Source organism: Felis catus, chromosome D3 (assembly GCF_018350175.1).
Source record: "Felis catus isolate Fca126 chromosome D3, F.catus_Fca126_mat1.0, whole genome shotgun sequence".
Classification (NCBI taxonomy): Eukaryota; Metazoa; Chordata; class Mammalia; order Carnivora; family Felidae; genus Felis; species Felis catus.
Genome location: NC_058379.1, coordinates 48,161,272 through 48,182,871, shown reverse-complemented (window position 1 = coordinate 48,182,871; position 21,600 = coordinate 48,161,272). Strand labels below are relative to the sequence as shown.

At 44.0% G+C, this 21,600-nt stretch overlaps 1 long non-coding RNA gene across 2 annotated transcripts in view; it reads left to right on the top strand.

Annotated features, from left to right (window-relative positions):
- The window catches only part of LOC123381293, a 312,463-nt gene that overhangs the window by 143,175 nt on the left and 147,688 nt on the right, over positions 1–21,600 (top strand). For both annotated transcript variants that reach the window (XR_006588131.1, XR_006588130.1), the window contains one exon: positions 19,886–20,044. This is a non-coding gene — a long non-coding RNA (uncharacterized LOC123381293). The remainder of the gene's footprint in view (positions 1–19,885; positions 20,045–21,600) is intronic.

Below are 21,600 nucleotides of genomic sequence, written 5' to 3'. Positions count from 1 at the left end.
TCAGATTTTCTGTGTCATCACCAAGATATTTGTAAGTGTTCCTGTTACGATGCAGAAAATCATTTTTGAGGATGTTTAAGGAGCAAGGGCGGCACAGCATAAAACGGTAATCTTGCACAGCGCAAGCTGCTTTCTGTGAACGTGCCGACGGGTGGAAGCAGAAGAGAAGGCGATGTGAGAACATGGGGGAAGCCACACAACAGGGTTCCTCTTTCCTCCATGCGCCAAGGGTTGCCTTGAATTCTAACGAAGTTCTCTTTTTCTGGCAGGTAAAAGTGCCTACAGCAGTATTACGAGTCGCTAGCAGAAATGAATTTTGCCCCACCTGCAAGAGGTTTTCTTTTCCTCACAGATGTTTCTGTACTGACTACCTTAGTCCATTTGGGCAACTGTCACAAAATACCAAAGAATATATTTACAGGATAAACAGAAATATATTTACAGTTCTAGAGGCTGCATATTCTAAGGTCAAGGCAGTGCCAGATTCAGTTTTAGGGGAACCTACTTCCTGGTCTGTGGACGGCCATCTTCTCATTTTGTCCTCATGTGGCCGAAAGGGGAAAGGGAGCTCTCTGGAGCCTTTTTTATAAGGGCACTAATCTCATTCACGAAGGCTCCACCCTCATGACCTAATACCCCTCCAAGTACCCTCACTTTAGGCATTAGGGGTTCAGCATACGAATTTTGGGGGAACACAGACATTCAGACCACAGCACTGACTGTTGCATCATTTGGTTCTGTTGATACGATTCATCCAAGCTACTACCTATTCAAAAAGAATTCGCCAGACTCAAAGGGAGTTATTTATCACTTTGACAAGGGCAGTGTGTTACATCTAATCTGCTCATTGATTTTTTCGTAAAAAAATAATGTTTTGGTGAAGGCATTCAAAGGACCTTTACACTATGGCTACATGATCTATGATCTATATAGCAAAGGTTTGGAGACAGTTGGAGCTGGGAGTCCCGAGGCTCAGAATTGGGTAGAGAGTGTGAGGCACAAGAGGGAAATAGGAGTGGAGAGAAAAGGGAGAAAGAAAGGCTGCATCGAGGGGAGCAATCCAAGTGTGAATAGGATCACTAGCTGTTGACTGGATTTTTCCATCCAGCAGAGAAGGCTTCTTATGTTGTATACCTCTCGGCTATAGGGTCTGAACCTGGACCACACAGCCGGGTCCTGGCTGGTTGGAGGCCAGCTGGTGTGCTCCTGGAGACTTCGGTGTGCATTCATGAATCTGAAATGCTCCTACCATTGGGATTTTAGAGAAGCCCTCTTTCAGGCACAGTTCTTCCACGGGGCCAGCAGGACAGAAGGGGCCTCAGCAGGACAGAAGGGGCCTCAGCAAGCCCCTTCCTGCCCATGCCCAAGTATGTTACTCACTGCACCCTAGCCGGTTCCCTTGAACCCTGTGCACAACTGCTGAGACAACAGATTACAGTTCACTCTGAAGGCTTCCTGTCTGTGACCCAACAAGGTGATGACCTAATATGCCCTGAGACAGCTGCCGTTTCTGGGACCCCGTGTGAAAGAAGTTGCTGTGGCTACTGTTTTCTTAGTTGCAGAGATCAACTGCTTTCTCATCCAAACACACAAAAACACACCGTAACTCACCAGCCCAGCCCCAACACCTGGAAAGCCACAGTGAGGAAACTGCTGCTGATATCCTTGAGTGTCAGTAGAACACATCTGGCTGTTTATGCTATGTGTGTGTGTGTGTGTGGGTGTGGGTGTGGGTGTGGGTGTGTGGGTGTGGGTGTGTGTGCGTGTGCGCACAGGAAGGCACATATTTCGGCAACAACAAAATATTTTTTTAATGTTTTATTTATTTTTGAGAGAGCGTGAGAAGGGGAGGGGTTAGAGAGAGAAAGGGGGACAGAAGATCCGAAGCTGGCTCTGTGCTGACGGCCTTATGCGGGGCTTGATCTCACCAACCATGAGATCGTGACTTGAGCTGAAGTCAGACGCTCAACCAACTGAGCCACCCAAGTGCCCTATTAAACAACAAATTCTTCTCTACATAGGTCTACACTGACTTATCTTCAAGGGAACAATGACCAGTTGATTTTGGTGAATCTGTAGCAACCTTCGTCGTTGCACTTCCTGGTACTCTTTTCTCCTGAGTAAGGGGCGAAAAGGCTGAATTCCAAACTAACTTGTGATGACTTCTGATTTCCCTTCTTGCTCTTTTCCTGACCAGCTGCCACAGGCATGCCCCTTATGTCTGGTTTTCTTGGGTTTTCAGCAGGGTGGAAAATGTACTAACAGCGGTGTTCACTGACTTCACTCATTACCACTCCAGGTCAACCAGCAATGATCAGATTCTGTGGGAATGATGTCTGTGGTAGGCAGAATTCTAAGAGGACCCTCAATGGCTCATGCCCTTGAGTATGAGCAGGGGCCTGTAACTTGCTTCTATCTAATCAAATATGGCAGAAGTGATGGGACAGTACTGTCATGACTGGGTTGTTTTCCATGGCAAAGGTGAAGGGATGCTGCAGATGTAATTAACCTCTCTCTTCAGTTGACTTCGTGTTAAAAGGGGGATTATCCCGGATGGACTTGACCTAATCGGGTGAGTCCTTGAAAAGATCTAGATGTCAGAGATGGAGGAAATGAGGCTCTCTCCTCCTGGCCTTGAAGAAGTAAGCCACCATGAGTTTTACAGCTTTAAGACAATGAATTGTTAACAACCGCTTGAGCTCGGATGGAGTCCCTGACCCTCAGATGAGATGCCAGCCCTGGCTGAAATCTTAATTGCAGCCCTGAGCTGAGAACCCACAGCTCAGGAGTCACACCCAGCATCCTGACCCATGAAAATTGTAAGAAAATAAGTGTGTATTGTTTTGAGCCAGTAAGTTTGTGGGAATTTGTTACACAACAATAGAAAATGAATGTAGCATTTCCTAAGGAGGATAGCAGAGCTCTCCTTAGACTAACATGTGAAGTCAGTAACTACTATTTGTGACTACTAATAGCTAATCTGTTGAGCATGTAGCCATCAGACACTGGGCTCGGGGCCTCGTATATATTATCTCCAACTCTCACAACTACTCAGCAAGGTGGACCTTATTTTACGGGCGTGGGAATGGAGACTTAGAAGTGTTCACCAATTTCTCCAAAATAGGGGAGTCATGATTCAGACTCAGCTTTCTCTGGCTGAGAAGCCTAGGCTTTCCCTGCACACCACACCACACCACACCATGTGGACACCACACACACTTACTGAATGTCTAGGGTGTGCGGGACACCAGTCCACGTGCCGGCGTCACGGTAAGAGACAACAGAAGTGAGGACTCTCTGCCTAGGGGAGCTTCCACTCCAGCTCGGACTAGAGATAATAAACAGAAATGCTCGGGGCAGCATCGCGATCTGCAGCCTGCTTTGTGGAGAGCGCCCCCTGGAGGTGGGCACGGGCAGGAGAGCACACTGGAAGTTTCTGCAGGGATCCTATCCAGGTGGGAGAAGAAGGTGGTGGCTTGGGTGCGCTCATGGCAGCAGGTGCAGAAATACTCGGAACGGCCTGATGTGGAGTCATGGAAGGCGGTTATGAGCAGCTTCGAGAAGCCTCTCGGAGCAGCGACATACGGAGGAGAAGACAGGGGTCACGCCCTTAATCGCACACCGGGGGTCCTGTCCACCTGGAGACAGAGCCCAAAGGCAGGGCTCAGCAGCTTTTGGCCTCCAGGCATTCGCTCGGTGGAAGCTGTGTACACACGTGAAATTCAGTTTGGATTGAAGCAATTTTCCCTTCCTGCCTGACAACTGAACAGTAGTATTTTACCCTGCTTCATTCAGTAGAGGACAATCTCCAAATGAATATTTAATAAAAACATGAAGTCACAGTGATCCAACTCCATGCCAGTGTTGCCAGATTCCAAATTTCAGCTAGGATTTGCTACGTTTGGTGGGAACACCATGAAGGGAAAGAGTGGCCAGGATGAGTCTTGGACAAATGGCTTGTTATCCTTCGGTACCTGCCTTTTTAACTGAACATGATCAGGCTGTCTTTTTAGCACACGCTCTGCGGTCCTTTACCACACCTTTGTAGCCCAGATATGCCGTTGTGGAAATCCCACCTTATTGTAACACAAAAGGAGAATACTTGCCTAATTTTGGAACCGTGTGGGGTATGGCCACGGATCTCAGAGGCTGTGCAATCCCAGCATCCCCTGCTCCCACCCACATCTCTGCTTGAACCCCTCCTGTGCCAGGGAAGTTTCTGTCTTCTCTGGTCTCCCTTCTATCTGTGCTAGTTTTAATTGTGACAGAGTGCTTCCTTATGCTGAGTGCTGTCATTCTGTGATCGCCACTCATTCCTCCTGCTTCTTTCTCTGCAAGACAACTCTTCCAAACTAAAAAAGTAGAAAAACAAAGTACTGTTTTTGCTCTCGCATCTGATTCTGGTTTTTGTTTACAAACCAGGGAACCTTTGAAAGCGTTTGGAAGAGGAATGATTAAGGTTGGTATTAAATGCTTAAGTTCCCAAATTGCCTTAGAAGTCTCATCAAATTAAATCAAATCTGCGGTGTTAAATGACAGCAAAAGGAGCTTAGATCAGTCAAAGGGAGCTGGGATGGATTTTATTTTTCACTCCCAAGGTGGTTGTCAGCTAATATTGTTCCTGAGGTGAGCTTAGGTCACTGCTGTAAGTTTACATTCAGGGTTCCCAAGCCAAATTTTTTGGTTGAAAGAAACCCTTTCCCTTTTGTGAAATAGAAAATAAATAGACATCCCACTGAGCTGGACCTCCTCCTTCCGCAGTCTCTCTACAATGCAGGAGCTGCTGGGACCGAATTTGCTCCAGTGGTGTGGATAGCTGTTGCTGAGAGAAGTGTAGATTAAGTAGAATAGCAATTGATGGAAGTGAAGTTTTGCTGGGGAGGGGTCCTGAAAGAGCCTGTCAGTAGGAGGGGAGAGGGATCATATTTGTAAGGCTTTTCCTTCTCTTAGTTTCTGGCCATTACCAAAAAATATGATTTATTTCAATAAAAAAGGATGCAGATACTATTATATATACTTAGATATGTGTGTGGAAATAGATGTGCATGTGCGTGCGTGTGCGTGTGTGTGTGTGTGTGTGTGTGTGTGTGTGTGTATTAGCCATACACGTTATACGATGGTGTTGGTGGTACAGCAGTGCCGTATTTAGGACTAGGTGTTTTTGATTAACCACCTGACCATGTTTTCATAAAACAGACTCAATGGCCTTTGTTTGTATATTTAATTTTTTCTTTTAGGAAAATTCTGGGTATTAAATCATATACGGTCACGCATCTTAAGCCTCGTGTTTTATACGTTTGAATGACCAGTGGGATTGTAGCAGAGTAATATCCATTCTTTTAAACCCTGCTAGACTCAGAGCAGAGATGTTCTCCCTTCATGCGGAATTGGTATGTGTGTGTGTCAATTGTCCTACTTACCTTGACCTTCATGTTAGGTGAGGCTTTTATTGCCATTTAAACAAAGATGCTGAGGATAAACCATTTTATCTTCAAGGAGCTTAAGAGGAACCATAAGGCAAAGTATTTTGCCCTCAATATAAATGTATCTCTCTGACGATTTATTGGCAGATGTATCTAGGTGACAATAGATTTCTAAATTGAATATTCTGCCTGAGGAATGGCCTCTGATGTGCATTAAGACCTGTATTGTAATAACCACACCTCTCAGTTTGTGCCGATGTACTCTCCTGATTATATTATGCATCAATCTTTAGGACAATTGTCAGATTGTAGCCTGCTAGCTGAGCAGTCAGAGCAAATGGATGTTTCTTGGCACAAACCTGACTAGTTAGTCAAGGGAAATCTTTTAAGGCATCTGAGAGGGATATATCTGCTGCTTTTTAAAATTAGTCTTGAAAAGACTCTAGTCTTTGCCTCTAAGTGCCACATTCATTTAAGGCATTTATTGCTCCTAGTTTCAGTTTCTGGGTTTCGTTGTTGTTATTGTTGTGTGCAAGAAATGAAGGAAATGCGTAGATTTCTGACAGATACAGACACATTGGTCTGGGGACTCCTTCCGTCCCCACTACTAGATTCCTGTGTCCCTCCTTCCTTCTGGCTCAGACATTTACGAGTGCCTAACAAGTGCTGGTTGCTGTGCTAGGTGATGGCATCATCCAGTGGCAAACAGAACTAATATAGCCCCTGCCTTCTCTGAGCTTGCAAAAGTGTATGACACCAGCTTGACGTGGCCGGCCTTTCTCTCTCTCTGTTAGAGATCTAAAGCTATCTTTAAGCTTTGAGCCTCACAGCCATAAAAAACCGACTTGTAACTAGACTCTGCTGGATTATCTCATGTGTCTGTATGGTAGTGTGGGAGTGGATTGATGTGTTTCTGGGGTACCTGAGTACTCATTTGTGGGGTACCTGAGTGGCTCAGTTGGTCCTACTTACCAACTCAGCTGGTTAAGGATCTGATTCTTGATTTTGGCTCAGGTCAAGATCTCATGGTCGTGAGATTGAACCCCACATCGGGCTCTGCGCTGACGGTACAAAACCTGCTTGAGATTCTCTCCCTCCCTCTCCTTCTGCCCCTCTCCTGTTTGCTCACATTCTCTCTCTCCTACTCTGTGTCTCACAAAACAAACAAACAAAAACCAAAAAAGCAAAGAAATCTCATTTGTATTTTTTATCAAGACTAGTTCTGCTTTAAAGAATGATTAGATTGGAGGTAGGACCTCCAGAGTTTAACATTGAAAGCCTAGTCCTTCAACGGAGTCCACGGTGCTTGGTTAAAGGCAACAAAATGACTGTTAAATCCCAAGAAAACACTGTACCTTGAATCATGTTTCATTTTTGACTATTTTGTTGTTGATAATGCCATTTTATCTCCATAATTGATTTATTGGGTATACTACTTTGTTTCACTTTTAAGAGGTTTCCATAAAGTTTACAGCAGACTGAAATTTATCACAGTCTACCTTCATATAATCCCACAGCACTTCATACAGACTGAGAACCTAACAACGTATTTCGATTTTCCCTTTATACCTTTTGTGCTCTAGTCGTACATGTTATTTCTATGTATGTTACATACTATAAGAGGTTTTATGTTTCCCACAAACTTATAATTTTGAATGCTCTTCATTCCTTGTGTAGATCCAAATTTCACTGTAGTTTAATATACTTTTGCCTGAAAAACTTCCTTTAACAATTTTCTTGTGGCACAGCACTATTTATGATGAGTTCTCTCACCTTTTGTCTGTTAGAGAAATTCTTTCTTTCACCTTTATTTTTGAAAGATGTTTTCACCAAGTGTAGACTTCTTTGTACAAGTCCGGAGTGATAGGGTTTCCTTTAAGCACTTCAAAAAAGATGTTGCTCCATAGTCTTCTGGCTTGCACAGTTTCTGTCAAGAAGTCTGCTTTCATTCTTTGTTACTTCTGTATGTGATAAGTCTTTTTTCTCTGCTTGATTTTTAGGATTTTTTTTTCTCTTTATTGTTGGTTTTCAGTTACTTTTGATGTTATTTAACTATGGTGGGATATTCTGTCTGGGACTCGTCACACTTACGGCATCTGTAAGTCTATAGTTGTTCATCATGCTGGAAAATTGTGGCCATTATTCCTTCTCTTCTCCTCAGATATCTTTATCCTTCTGCCCTTTCCTTCTGGAATTCTGATTACATGTAATATAGACCATTTGATACTGTCCCACAGGCCACTGAGACCAAGTATTTTTCAGTTTCTTTCTTTCTTTCTTTCTTTCTTTCTTTCTTTCTTTCTTTCTTTCTTTCTTTCTTTCTTTCTTTCTTTCTTTCTTTCTTTCTTTCAGTACTTCATTTCAGGTGGCTTCTGCTGTTGTCTTCAAGGTTACTAATCTTTCTTCTCCAGTATCTAAATGCTGTCAGTTTCTTCTAGTGTACTTGTTTCATTTCATACTCAATATTTTTCATTTTTGGAAGTTCCAGTTGGGTGTTTTTAATTTCTTTCATTTTTATAGTCATGCGGTTTAAAAAAAATCTTCTTGAGCATATGGAGCATTTTTAGACCAACTTTTTAAATTCCATTTGAAAAACTGCTAATATCTGTCATTTCTGGGTCTGTGTCCTTTGAATGTTTTTTTTTTTCTTGTGGTTTGGGGTCCCTTTTCCTTGGTTCCTGTGTATCTAGTTATTTTTATTCAATGCTGGATATTACAAATTTTATGTTGCTGTGCATCATATCTTGTTGTATTCTTTAAAGAGTGGTTGACTTTGTTTCAACACACGTATAAATTAGTTCAGATAAGTTGGTATTTTTAAGACCAGTTTTTAAACTTGATATGGATAAGTCCAGAGTAATATTTATTACAGGGTTAATTTACTCCACTTCTAAGTTGTGGACTTTCTGAGAGAAGTCATTGAATTCTTAGCCTTGTTTGAACTCTGGGATTTATTTGTCTCCTAGCTACCCAATAATTGTTTTTCCTTTGAAGTTATTCTTTGCTGACCTCATTGGGTACTGACCTATACATAAGCAGATCAATCAGAGTTTTAGGGGGACTTTCGGGGTGCCTGGGTGGCTAGTTGGTTAAGCATCCAACTTCAACTCAGGTCGTGATCTCACGGTTCATGGGTTCAAGCCCCACGTTGGGTTCTGTGCTGACAGCTCGGAACCTGGAGTCTGCTTCGGATTCTGTGTCTCCCTCTCTCTCAGCCCCTCCCCCACTTGCACTTAGTCTGTCTGTCTCTCAAAAATAAATAAAGCATTAAAAAGTTAAAAAAAAACCCACAAAGCTTTAGGGAGACTCCAATACAGATTTCTGGAACTCTTTCTTGTGCATTTTCCTTCACACTGAAAATTCTAGCTGCTTTGGCTTTCCTGAACTCTGGTCAATGGTCCTTCAACTCAGTAAGAACTTCAGGTTTTGTTTGAGTTTTCATTCCCTGGCCTAGAAACTGCCTCCAGGTCTGAGCTGGGAAAATCGTAAGGCTCATCTAGCTGAAACCCAGTTATATGACTGTTAAGATCTTCATCCATGTGGTGGGTATATAGGAATATAGATTAGAGATTGAAAGAGGTTTTTTGAAGAACGCCTCCAAAAGGAGCTCATGCTATACTGTGATCCTAGTTTCACCAGTTAGAAAGGGAGAGAATGTCTTGCCCTCATTTAGCCTTGTGAGAGCGGCTTTAATGTGACCCATTTTATTTTATTTTATTTTATTTTATTTTATTTTATTTTTCAACGTTTATTTATTTTTGGGACAGAGAGAGACAGAGCATGAACGGGGGGGGGGCAGAGAGAGAGGGAGACACAGAATCGGAAACAGGCTCCAGGCTCCGAGCCATCAGCCCAGAGCCTGACGCGGGGCTCGAACTCACAGACCGCGAGATCGTGACCTGGCTGAAGTCAGACGCTCAACCGACTGTGCCACCCAGGCGCCCCAATGTGACCCATTTTAGAGCTTGATATGTATTTCCTGAACTTGGGGGAACATGTGACCCATCTGAGAAGTTTAAAGTGTGAGGCAATGGTGTGGCAGCTGTTGATGGACAAGCCAGAGAAGAGATGTTTATCTTGCACAACTTGTTTTCTTGGAATTTTCTAGAATAAAGAATGCACAAATGCTTCCTGTGGGCCAGATGTCAGATTCTCATGAGAAAATGAAAATGAGGGAGAATTTGACAGAAGATTGAAATTTTGACTCTCATGGAACTGAGCATTCTAATTACAAATTGAGACAGTCTGACCAGAGTGATGAGAAAAGTCTGCCTGATTGAGTTTTTTATTATGTTTAGAGGAAGAATTAGCACCAATGAACAAGGTTAAGAGATCAATGGTAATCACATAAAATAAAATTTCTATAATCAATGGGGTGCCCTTATTTTACATACTCAACAAGAGCACCCCAAATTTGTCATGACTGTCAGTGTGTCTGGCCGTGAGGGATGATTCAACCCCATTTCATAGACATCCTCTTTTCCAGATTACCTTGAAGATTGAGAGAGGTTAGGGAACAGATCTCAGTTCTGAATAATGAAAAGTACAAGAAAGTCTCCTGGAAGTTACTGGAAAATTATTGCTTCTTAATAAAGGGAGGATGAAAGACGGGAATATCACTGGCAACACCTCCCGCCTTTCCTTCCTGATTTGAATGTGAATTGTGTTCGGAGGAGTGGCAGCCATTTTGTGACCATGTAACAAGTCTAAGGATGAAAAGTTTGCAGGCTGAAGCTGGCAGGAAGGGTGACTGCAAAACTGAGTTCTTGCTACAAGAGTGGAATCAGTGCTGGTAAACTCGGCCTCCTCATGCAGAAGAGGGTTCAGTGCACATCCAAGCTCTCGTGCTCAGTGATAGCAGCAGTGGAGCTTAATCTCCTGTTAGACCAGTTCAAGGCTTTGTTTAGGGTATGTTTCCTGAAAAGTAGCCTCAAGCTTAATTTTCCACTCTTTCTATCATTCTGTAAGTTATGCAATATCCTTATAGTAATGTTACCTTTTCACCAATCAGTAAGAATCAACTTCTTTTCACTTGCAGTTAAAAACCTGGACTCAATACAAAGCGTACAGAATTTCTCATATTTCTACCATTTGAGCCAGAAGTCAAGTATTCTACCTGTGTTAAAAACAGCAAGGACAGGGCGCCTGGGTGACTCAGTCGGTTAAGCGTCTGACTTCGGCTCAGGTCATGATCTCACAGTTCGTGAGTTTGAGCCCCACATCTTGCTCTCTGCTGTCAGTGAGGATCGAGCCCCGCGTCGGGCTCTGTGCTGACAGCTCAGAGCCTGGAGCCTGCTTCTGATTCTGTGTCTCCCTCTCTCTCTGCCCCTCCCCTGTTCACGCTCTTGTCTCTCTCCGTCTCTAAAAAATAAATAAATGTAAAAAAAAAAAAAAAAACAGTGAGGACTCAGGACCAGAAATCTGGCTAACCTTCCTGGTGTGTAGCCGGGCTTAGGTGGCATAGTAAATCAGCAGCATCAGTAGCATCAGGAAAACCATCTCTTTGAAATGTCTCAAGAGAAGAGAAATGTGAAATGCCTGTTCTGTTTATTGTTTGACTAATTTTGAGTTTGTACCATCATACACAGCTGTTGCAGTGGCCTCAGATTCTAAACGAAGTGTCCAGCGTGACCTACACTATTTCTTCTTTTCAGTGTTTTTATTATGGAACACAGTCTTTTTTTTCTTTTTAATTGAAGCGTAGTTGACACGCGATATGATATTAGTTTCAGATGTACAACGTAGTGATTCAACCTTTATATACATGATGAAGTGATCACCACAATACATCTAGCTACCATCTGTCATCATACAAAGTTGTTACAATATTATTATCTATATTCCCTATGCTGTACATTGCATCCACATGTCTTATTTATTTTATAACGGGAAGTTTGTGACTTTTAATGTCCTTCCCCTATTTTGCCTATCCTCCCACCCCCCACTTCCCTCTGGCAACCACCAGATTGTTCTCTGTATTTATGAGGCTGCTTCTGTTTTGTTTTGTTTGTTCATTTGTTTTGTTTTTTAGATTCCACACATACATACAATTGCACGGTATTTGTCTTTATCTCTCTGGCTTGTTTCACTTAACATAATACTCTCTAGGTCCATCCATGTTGTTGCAAATGGCAAGATTTCACTCTTTTTTATGGCTGAGTAATATATATATATATATATATATATATATATATATATATATATATCACACACACACACACACACACACACACACACACACACACACACTGTTTTCCATAGTGGCTGCACCACTTTGCATTCCCACTAACTAATTCCCACAGGTTCCCTGTGGCAAGGTTCTCCACACCCTCACCAACACTTGTTATTTATTGTCTTTTTGATAATAACCATTCTGACTAGTGTGAGGTGGTATCTCCTTGTAGTTTTGATTCGCATTTTCCTGATGATAAGTGATGTTGAGCATCTTTTCATGTGTGTATTGGCCATGTGGATGTCTTCTTTGGAAAAATGTCTGTTCGGGGCCTCTGTCCGTGTTTTCATTGGATTATTTGTTTTTTGATATTGAATTGGTTGAGTTCTTCATATATTTTGATGAACCCCTTATTGGTTATGAAATTTGCAAATACCTCTCCCACTGGACAGGTTGCCTTTTTGTTTTGTTGATGGTTTCCTTTGTTGTGCAAGCCCTTTTTGTTTAATGTAGTCTCATTGTTTTGTTTTGTTGCCCTTGCCTGAGAAGACTGATTCTAAAAACTATTGCTCAGAACAATGATGGAGTGTAATATTTTCAGTTCATAATGTGACCTTTGTAGTATTTGCTCATGCTGCACCTTTGCCTTTGCCATACTTGTGAATCGTAGTTTTTGCCTGTGAATTTATTTGTAAACCTTCCTTCTTACAAGGCAGTAAAAATAGCTGCACTGTCCTGACATTTGTGAGTGTGGAACCCAGAGATGCTCTCTTGGCAGTTGGCCAGTAGTCAGATCATCACCACCCCGGACGGTAGATGAGTGGCAGAGATCAGATGGCCACGGAACAGGTGATGGGGACAGGAAGGCCAGCGCCAACAGAGGCAATGGAGAGACTTAGAGTAGAAGCAGGCCCCCCCTTCTCAGAGAAGCTTTTCTGGTCAGGCCCCTCAGGGGCCACCTGTGACTGATACTTTCCAAAACTCTCGCCGTATTGGCGCTGGCATTTGGCTGTGAGGAGGTAGGTTTGAAAGTAGTGTAATATTATGGAGAGAGGTCCTTGATGCCATGGGTCTTACAAAGCCACCCAGCCGGGATGATATGGGTACCGTGTCCTGTGCTTTACCAGTGATTGCCATTCATTTCATTGTTTATTGTTGTCGCTGAAGGAGTTTGCTTTCTTTTCCTTCACACATTACTGAATTGTCTGAGCACAGCATTTGGAATAAGCCCTCAATATACATCCTGTTAGTGAGGGAGCTTTTTTTTTTTTTTAATGCTATTGAAATTATAGGCCTGAACAATAGGGTAACATTCATACACTGAGGCCCCATTAAATTATTATTTTTTAATAGTGGAAATGTTTCTGCAATTGAGTGCTACAATGTATACACGCTGAGTATTCGCTATATTATTACTTTTTGGCAGCGGGAGGGGCTCAGAAAAAAATGGAACAAAATTGTTCCAAAACCTCAGCAGCACATGATGGGGGCACTAAACACATACTTAAAAAAAAAATCTAGAAAATACAGTGGTGAGGGTTTATCTGAGAAAGTTCACTTTGGAAGTAACATGGTGACTAAATTATTATTATTGACACAAAGGTGGCTTAAGAGAAAAACTCACGTCCTTAGTGCTTTCAAATGTTGGTTTTCTATGCAGAGGGCGGCCTCTTTCCTTTGTCCAGACTTCAGAGTTTGTTAGCTCTAGTTAATGACTTTAAAATAGTACACCCTTCTGGAATAGGTACCTTCGGATCAGTGGCACCTATTTAAAACGGGAAGAAACAGACAGAGATCAAAGCCTCGACCCAAACTCGCAAGACAGTGACCTGTACGTCCCGGCATCCCTCCGTATCCCTGATTCGGATTGTCTCCCATTGCTCCCAAGCGGGAATACTCAGACTGACAAATCACAGGCTGCCCCTCCAGGCACCAGAGTGGGGACAGGGAGGCCAGATGGAAGGAAGCATGCACAGCCCTCTGTCACCACTGGCCAGCTGCCATCACCGGGACATTCTGCACTCCTTGCCGAGGGAACGTCACCGTCCTGCCTGCGTGACGGGCTGGCCATCCTCAGAGCCTTCCCAAGCAAGATGCAACACTGTGCCATGTTGTCATGGTTACTTAGCTATTTCCCCAGAGTTGTGACATCAGTGTCTCCAAGGGGCACGAGCTCTACCTCATGCATATGCATGTGCTAGGCAGGGGCCTTGCCACATCTGAGCATCTTGCAATATTTTTTGTAGAAAACGGATGGAGTAGGAGAGAAAGATGACATAGACATCGAGAATGGAAGTGAAAATGACAGGAGGGCACATTATTAAATGAACGAACGGGGTGCCTGCTGGCTGGACTGGGAAACACGCAAAGGGTTAATGCTGCGTTGGGATCCCCGGCTTTAAATTAACCATCTGCTTGGTCATGCCAGGCTCCTACTCACATTTTCGGAGCTTAATACTTTTTAGATGACTTTTAGCAGACAATATCGCGTTTTACGCTCACAACAACCTATGACGAACGTGCGTCGGATGAGGAAATCCAGATCAGAGCTGGGCGCCCTTGGGAAGTTCATACACTTAGTGTTAGAATCAGAGGCCGATTCTCTTAACCCCTGGCTCAGGGTTCATTCCCGTTTCTGCTGTCTCTAACCCCTTCCACCAGATCACTTTTGCAAGTCAGAGGTTTTTGTGGGGCCAGTGATGAAGGACGATCTTCTCCACGAGGCTGTGAGTTCTTCATGAGCAAGTACAGCATCTGAGTCCTTTTTGTTTTATCTCCAGCAATCCCCCACCCTGCTATGGCATGCACTTAATGAATACTGAACCTAATAACAGTTCGTGTCTGAGGGGCCCCTGCATTTCCTAAAAAAGCCAGACAATGTACCACTCTGCAATGCAAATGTACCAGTGCCAAATAAGAAGTTAACATTTTCCGGGGCACCCGGGTGGCTCAGTCGGTTAAGCCTCCAACTTCAGCTCAGGTCACAATCTCAGGGTTTGAGAGTTCGAGACCCACGTGGGGCTCTGTATTGACAGTACGGAGCCCACTTCGGATCCTCTGTCTCCCTCTCTCTCTGCCTCTCCCCGACTCACGCTCTTTCCCTCTCTCTCAAAAAAAAAATAAACATTAAAAACAAAAGTTAACATTTTCCAAAATAAAATAGAGATGTTTCAAGAGTAGGCCATCTAGGGGGGCCCTCCGGCTAATACAATGCAAACTAAAGTGGGCGGTCCCCCACCCCTGGTCTGATCACCTGTTTCACAGAGCCTTCCTGAGACTATGTCAGCTACCCAAACTCCACGCACCCCACGAACAGAGCAGGAGCCCTGTGCTCAGGTGCAGGTGGTGACAGAGGGAGCAGAAAACCCAGTAGGTACAAGATTACTTAGTGCCATGTAATTGCCACATCAAGGAAATCCTGCACTCTGTCACAAGTTATTTAACAGTTGAGGTGACTAAGCTGGAACCATGAAAGGTAAACTAAACCGGGGATGTTTCCTAAGTTAATGGCACGTGGAGTATTGTTCCTTGGAGAATACCCTCCGTTTATGTGAGGGCAGCTGTGGCATTCAGGCCACAAAGGAGTCCTGTGCTGTGAGGCTGGGGCTGCTGAATCTGGGTAATTCCCTACTCAGAGGATGGATTTGTAACAGACAGGTGGTGTTTGTCGCCATCGGGCCTCGGGGTTGGCACGAGCACAGCAGATGTCTGTGGCAGAGATTCTGGAGGTAGAGAGGTGTGTCGCTTCGCCCGTGACATTCTCCTTGACACGGTCCATACGAGGGGATAAAGGTTTCCTGTCTTTCCTATAAGGATGGCAGAGGAGCCATCTTCTCTGTGGCCTTTATTTCTAGACCCCACACGAAGCTGGAATGAGGCCAGCCTTGTTATTCCAGGTATCAATTGTTGCATAACAAACTACCCCAACATTTAGTAGCCCAAAACAACAACCAGCTCTACAACTTCTGATCTTGTGACCTGGAATTTAGGTTTGGCTTGGCTGCGCAGTTCTTCTGCTCAAGCGCCATCGATTGAGGCCACTTGGTGACATTCAGTGGGTGGGGACTGAGGCTTCACCCCAATGCCTGGAAACTTGGTGCAATGGCTGGAAGATGTCGACCTGAGCCTCCACATGTCACCTCCCAGCTTGGCCATGCCAGGGTCGCTGGATGTTTTCCATGGTGGCTCAGAGCTCCTGGAATGAGTGTTTCAGAAGACCAAGGAGGGTGCCGCGCGTCTTATAATCTGGCCTTGGAAATCCAAGGGCATCACTTCTGCTACATTTTACCTTCCAGAAAATTTGCTAGGACTAGCTCAATTCAAGAGGAGGGGGCTACACTCCATCTCTGAATTGAAGGGGTAGCAAAATTGTGCAGTTGTCTCCAATCTGGTACCCATATTCACTAGCATGGTACTTGGGGGAATCCATATTTGTGGTTGGCATCAAGAAAGAGGCAACTTTTTTTTTTTTTGGTTCTCTTCTTGCTATCCTAGCTCAGTGTCTCTCTTGCTTTGTCCTTCTCCTTACCCCACATCCTGTATCTCCCTGCCCAGAGCCCTTGCCCGCTTGTCCAGCTGCCAAACTGGAAAGCCATCCAGTTAAGGAGTTAGCGGTTGCTCTATTAGGTATGACTCCTCCCAGAAGTGCTCTTCAAACCCAAAGGAATGAATCTCTAATGCTGGAATTTTATGTACTATTTGATAAAATCTTTCAAGGCAGGAAAGTACTTCGTGTACTCCTGAAACTCCAGTGGGCAGGTGGCCTCTTACTGTCCTGTCTCTACTATGGTGTTTTTAATCAGAGAGAGGCCGATCGGAAAGGATTGGCCAGTACGTGTATGAGTGTTTATCTATAGCTTTCCATTTAAGTGTGTCCTCACTCCCTCAGTGCTTACTGAACATGTAATATGTACCAGGCACAGTACTGAGTTGGGGAAGATGGGAACATAGACCTGACTTGGTGGGGAGAGGAGGACGCAGAGGTCAGGTGAAAAGGGTCAGTATTACCAGTCATGGTACAAAATATTTCCCTTTTTCCTCATATTTTTTCCTCTCTTGATGAAAACAAGAAGTAGCCACATCTGTCTGCTTGAGTACTGTCCCTTCAAGGGCATCCAGCACCTTCTTCCCCCTCTTAGCAGTAGGGCCCAGGGAAGGGGCCAGGCAAAGGACCAGGAGACTGCCTGCCCTTTGGCTGTAGCAGTGGGCCAGCTCCCTCCCCTCCTTCCCTGCTCTGGGTTCTGTCCTCTCTGCCTCCCCTTAGGCCTTCTGTGCAGGTAGCTCTGCTCAGGTGTTCCTGCATTTTCTGTCCTGACTAGTACTTAGGACATTTCTCAAATTCATCCTGTCACTGCATAACACGTTACCACAACTATAGCAGTTAAGACAACCCCCCCCCCCCCCATCCCCTCCTGCTGTAGGAGAGGTCAGAAGTCCAGGTAGGCTTGACTGGATTCTCTGCTCAGGGCCTCAGGAGGCTGAAATTAAAGTGTTCTCTGGGCTGGGCTCCTGTCTGGAAGCTCTGGGGAAGAATCTACTTCCCCCAAAGAAGAAGAATTTGCTGCTAAACTCCTTCAGGTTTTTGGTGGGATCTGGTTCCTTGCAGTTGTAGGAACGAGGGCCTTGTTTTTTTGGCACACGGCCCCCTCTATCTTCAAAGCCAACAATGGCGTGTTGTGTCCTTGTCATGCTTCAGATTTCTTTGACTTCCCCTTCTACCTCTGTTTTGAAAGGCTCCTTTGATTACATTGGGCCCACCCAGATAATCCAGAATCTACCTATTTTAAGGTCTGTAATCTTAATTCCACCTGCAAAATCCCTTTGCCTGTGCGTTATTAGCACATTCACCAGTTTTAGGGTTAGGCTGTGGATGCCTTTGAAGGGGTATAATTCTGCTTACTACACCTTCATCAAATAAAAATCTTCTGCACAGCGAAGGAAACAATCAGCAAAACTAAAAGGCAACCAATGGAATGGGAGAAGATATTTGCAAATGACATATCAGATAAAGGGTTAGTATACAAAATCTATAAAGAATTTATCAAACTCAATACCCAAAACAACAAATAATCCAGTGATGAAATGGGCAAAAGACATGAATAGACAATTTTCCAAAGAAGACATCTGGATGGCTAACAGACACATGAAAAAATGCTCAACATCACTCATCAGGAAAATACAAACCCAAACCACAATGAGATACCACCTCACACCTGTCAGAATAACTTTTTTTTTAATATATGAAATTTATTGTCAAATTAGTTTTCATACAACACCCAGTGCTCATCCCAAAAGATGCCCTCTTCAATGCCCATCACCTACCCTACCCTCCCTCCCACCCCCCATCAACCCTCAGTTTGTTCTCAGTTTTTAAGAGTCTCTTATGCTTTGGCTCTCTCTCCCACTCTAACCTCCTTTTTTTTCCCCTTCCCCTCCCCCATGGGTTTCTGTTAAGTTTCTCAGGATCCACATAAGAGTGAAAACATATGGTATCTGTCTTTCTCTGTATGGCTTATTTCACTTAGCATAACACTCTCTAGTTCCATCCATGTTGCTACAAAGGGCCATATTTCATTCTTTCTCATTGCCACGTAGTATTCCATTGTGTATATAAACCACAATTTCTTTATCCCAGAATAACTAACTTTAACACAGGCAACAACAGGTGTTGGAGAGGATGTGGAGAGAGGGGATCTCTTTTGCACTGCTGGTGAGAATGCAAACTGGTGCAGCCACTCTGGAAAATAGTATGGAGGTTCCTCAAAAACTTTAAAATAGAACTACTGTATGACTCAGCAATTGCACTACTAGGTATTTATCCAAGGGATACAGGTGTGCTATTTCAAAGGGGCACACACGCCAATGTTTATATAGCACTGCTATCGATAATAGCCAAAGTATGGAAAGAGCCCAAAGTCCATTGATGGATGATTGGATAAAGAAGATGTGGTGTATATATATATATATATATATATATATATATATATATATATAATAGAGTATTACTTGCCAATCAAAAAGAATGAAGTCATGCCATTTGCAACTACGTGGATGGAACTAGAGGGTATGATGCTAAGCGAAATTAGTCAGTCAGAGAAAGACAAAAATCATATGACTTCACTCATATGAGAAATTTAAGATACAAAACAGATGAACATAAGGGAAGGTAAACAAAACCAATATAAAAACAAGGAGGGGGACAAAACATAAGAGACTCTTAAATATAGAGAACAAACTGAGGGTTGCTGGAGGGGTTGTGGGAGGGGGGATGGGCTAAATGGGTAAAGAGCATTAAGAAATCTACTCCTGAAATCATTGTTGCAGTACATGCTAACTAACTTGGGTGGAAATTAAAAATAATTAATTAAAAAAAAAGGAAAGAGTAGAACATTTTTATATGATTGCAATATAATTCGGAGCTAGATTTGGAGAGGAGCCAGATGATTTTCCTTTCTCTGGAAGAGTCAGAGAGAAGCATTTTGAGAAGAATCACAACATGAACGATGCTTAACAGAACTATGAGATCATCACTTGGTAAACTCTTACCCAGGTCACATGTCACCTCTTTCTGGGAGAATTCCCAGGACTTCTCTAGATAGATTTAAGAGCTGTTGCTGTGGTGCTCGCTTCGTAAGTCTTATGGCAGATACCCCATGGCTCTGACAACTTGTGTCTGTAGATGATTCCTCCGACACAGAGTTGTGTCCGCTTCTGTCTTCCTGGCTCCTAGTACAGTGCATGCTCATCAGTGTCCAGACAAAGCTCTGTGACAGCACAGGCTGAGGATAGAGCTCTCACCCCTGTCTAAGTCCTCGGATGGGAGACCAGTGTTACGGAGAACCAACAACTGGCAACTGGCTGCAAAGATGCTTAGATTATAAAGAGGATATGTGGAGAAGGGATTGAACCAATCTCACTGTACCGAACTATGCCAAAGCCATGTTCATTTATTCAACAAGAGCTTGCTGCCCTTACTGTGGGGCAGCCCTCGAGTTGGACCACGGTGATATACGTGTGAATGAGTCCAGTCCCTGCTTTGAGCCAGGGGAAGTCCACCAGGTAACAGATGTACGTCAGTCTAGGAAAGATTGAATCACAGATTCATACTCACTTGTTGTCTTGTCTTTTTTTACTTTTTATTGAATAAAACCCATATGCAGAAAATGGCACAAATCATAAGTGTAGAGTTGGATGAATTTTCACAAACCCAACAACCCACATAAGCAGCAACCAGATCGGGAAACAGAACATTACCCACACAGTGGTGTCTTTGTGTTTTTCATTCCCGCAGTGATTATTTAACCCTGCCCAGACGGTGTTGGACCTCAGAGCGATAGATGGGTCCAGAGCCCTCCCTGTAGGTGAACAAATGAGATGGTGTGTCCTTCCTGCCTTGGACGCTGGCTGGGTGTCGTTCTCCGCGTGCCGACTTCAGCAGTATGTTCTGCAGGTAAGAGAACTTCCAGCTTTCCTCAGTCAGGAGCCATGACTTTCCCAAAACATGGCAGAGAAAAGCTAACCGAGGTTTACTTCACACACTCTACATGCAAAAATGCATTGTTGGAATATAAGCATTCAGCACAGCTCTTTAGGGACAATTTTCTTACAGCACTCAACATATACCAAATCATTAATATCATGGCGCAGTGTATAAAAGGTACCAAGGGAAAGATATATCAGCATTTTGGGGGGATTTTAGAGGCTTCCACCAAGGGGTTTCAGGGACTGTTTGAGGGGCTTGTGGGTAGTGGTTAGGGGAGTTGGAGGGAGGCAGGATTCTGGTCCCCCGGATATAAGCAGAGTAGCTCTCCTTTTATCTGTTTAGCGTTTTGGGATTCCAAGTGAAATGTTCTTTGGGAAACAGGGTTTGTTGGTGAGGGAGTCCCTACGGCACTGCTGAGAGAGTGGGTGCCTGGGGTTCTTAGACAAGAGCAGGCTCACAGTGCTTAGCCCGGGACAGGTGAGCTTTTTGGGGAAGGAGGACCCGGGCGATGTGCATCCTACAAGCAGTGTGTGAAGAGGGACTTGGTGAGGCCTTTAAGGGCCACCCGATATATACAGACTTTGTAACTTCCTAAGCCCAGGAAGGCCAGGCCAGGGACATTCACAAGTGAGATGTGGGGGAGGAGGGCTGTGGCAGTTACGGGCACTCGTCTTGGGCAGAAAGCAGCCACGTAGCGCCACTGACTGAGGTTCTGTAGGAGTTTCAGCTCGGTGAGGCTACCTCTGCGGACTCTTCAAAAGATTCTGGAAACTGAGATCGTTAGGGGCAGACACCTTGATTTTTAAAACAGTGGTTCATTTTCGTTAAGAACAGTGCCCAGGGCGAGTGTTGCCCTTGGGCTGGTACCTTGTGACTGAATGAGTAGGGCCCGAAGGCACTTGGAGGCTCAGGAGAAACCCTCAGCCAGGTGACACTGCTGAGCAGAGAATAAGCAGGTACAAGGCTGTACCCTGGTTTGGCGTGCATTTTCCTTGTAAACTTTGAAACAGACACACATTCTGATGGGAGCAAGATAGCATGAGTAACCGTGGAAAGGCACACAATGACGCCCTTTCTTAACAAATGGTTTGAATCTGCTAAGGAAAAAACAAGCCCCTTCCCTTTCCTGAGTATTCCGGTTTTGCATTTGTAACCAGAGCTGAGGGTAAGTGGCATTTTCCTCTGTGACCAGTGTTGTGTTCTTTGCGGGTTCTCCACACCTACATAACTTCCCCAAGTATTGTTGTTTGATTTCTTTTCCACAAATATTGACTACTTCTCGTGATTTACGAAAACATCACTGAGAGATTGTGATCACTCACACACCACCTTACCTGCCTGGCCAAGAAATGACCATGTCTCATCAAAATGTCTGCAGTTTAAAAGCTTTGCTATTCCTTTGGAAAAGCGATAAGTGGCCCCCCTTGCTCCTTCCAGCACGTTATTTGATGCGATCCAACTGAAATTCGAACAACTTCTGGGGCTGTGTTGGAGATCAAAATGCTAATTACTCATTTCCAGAA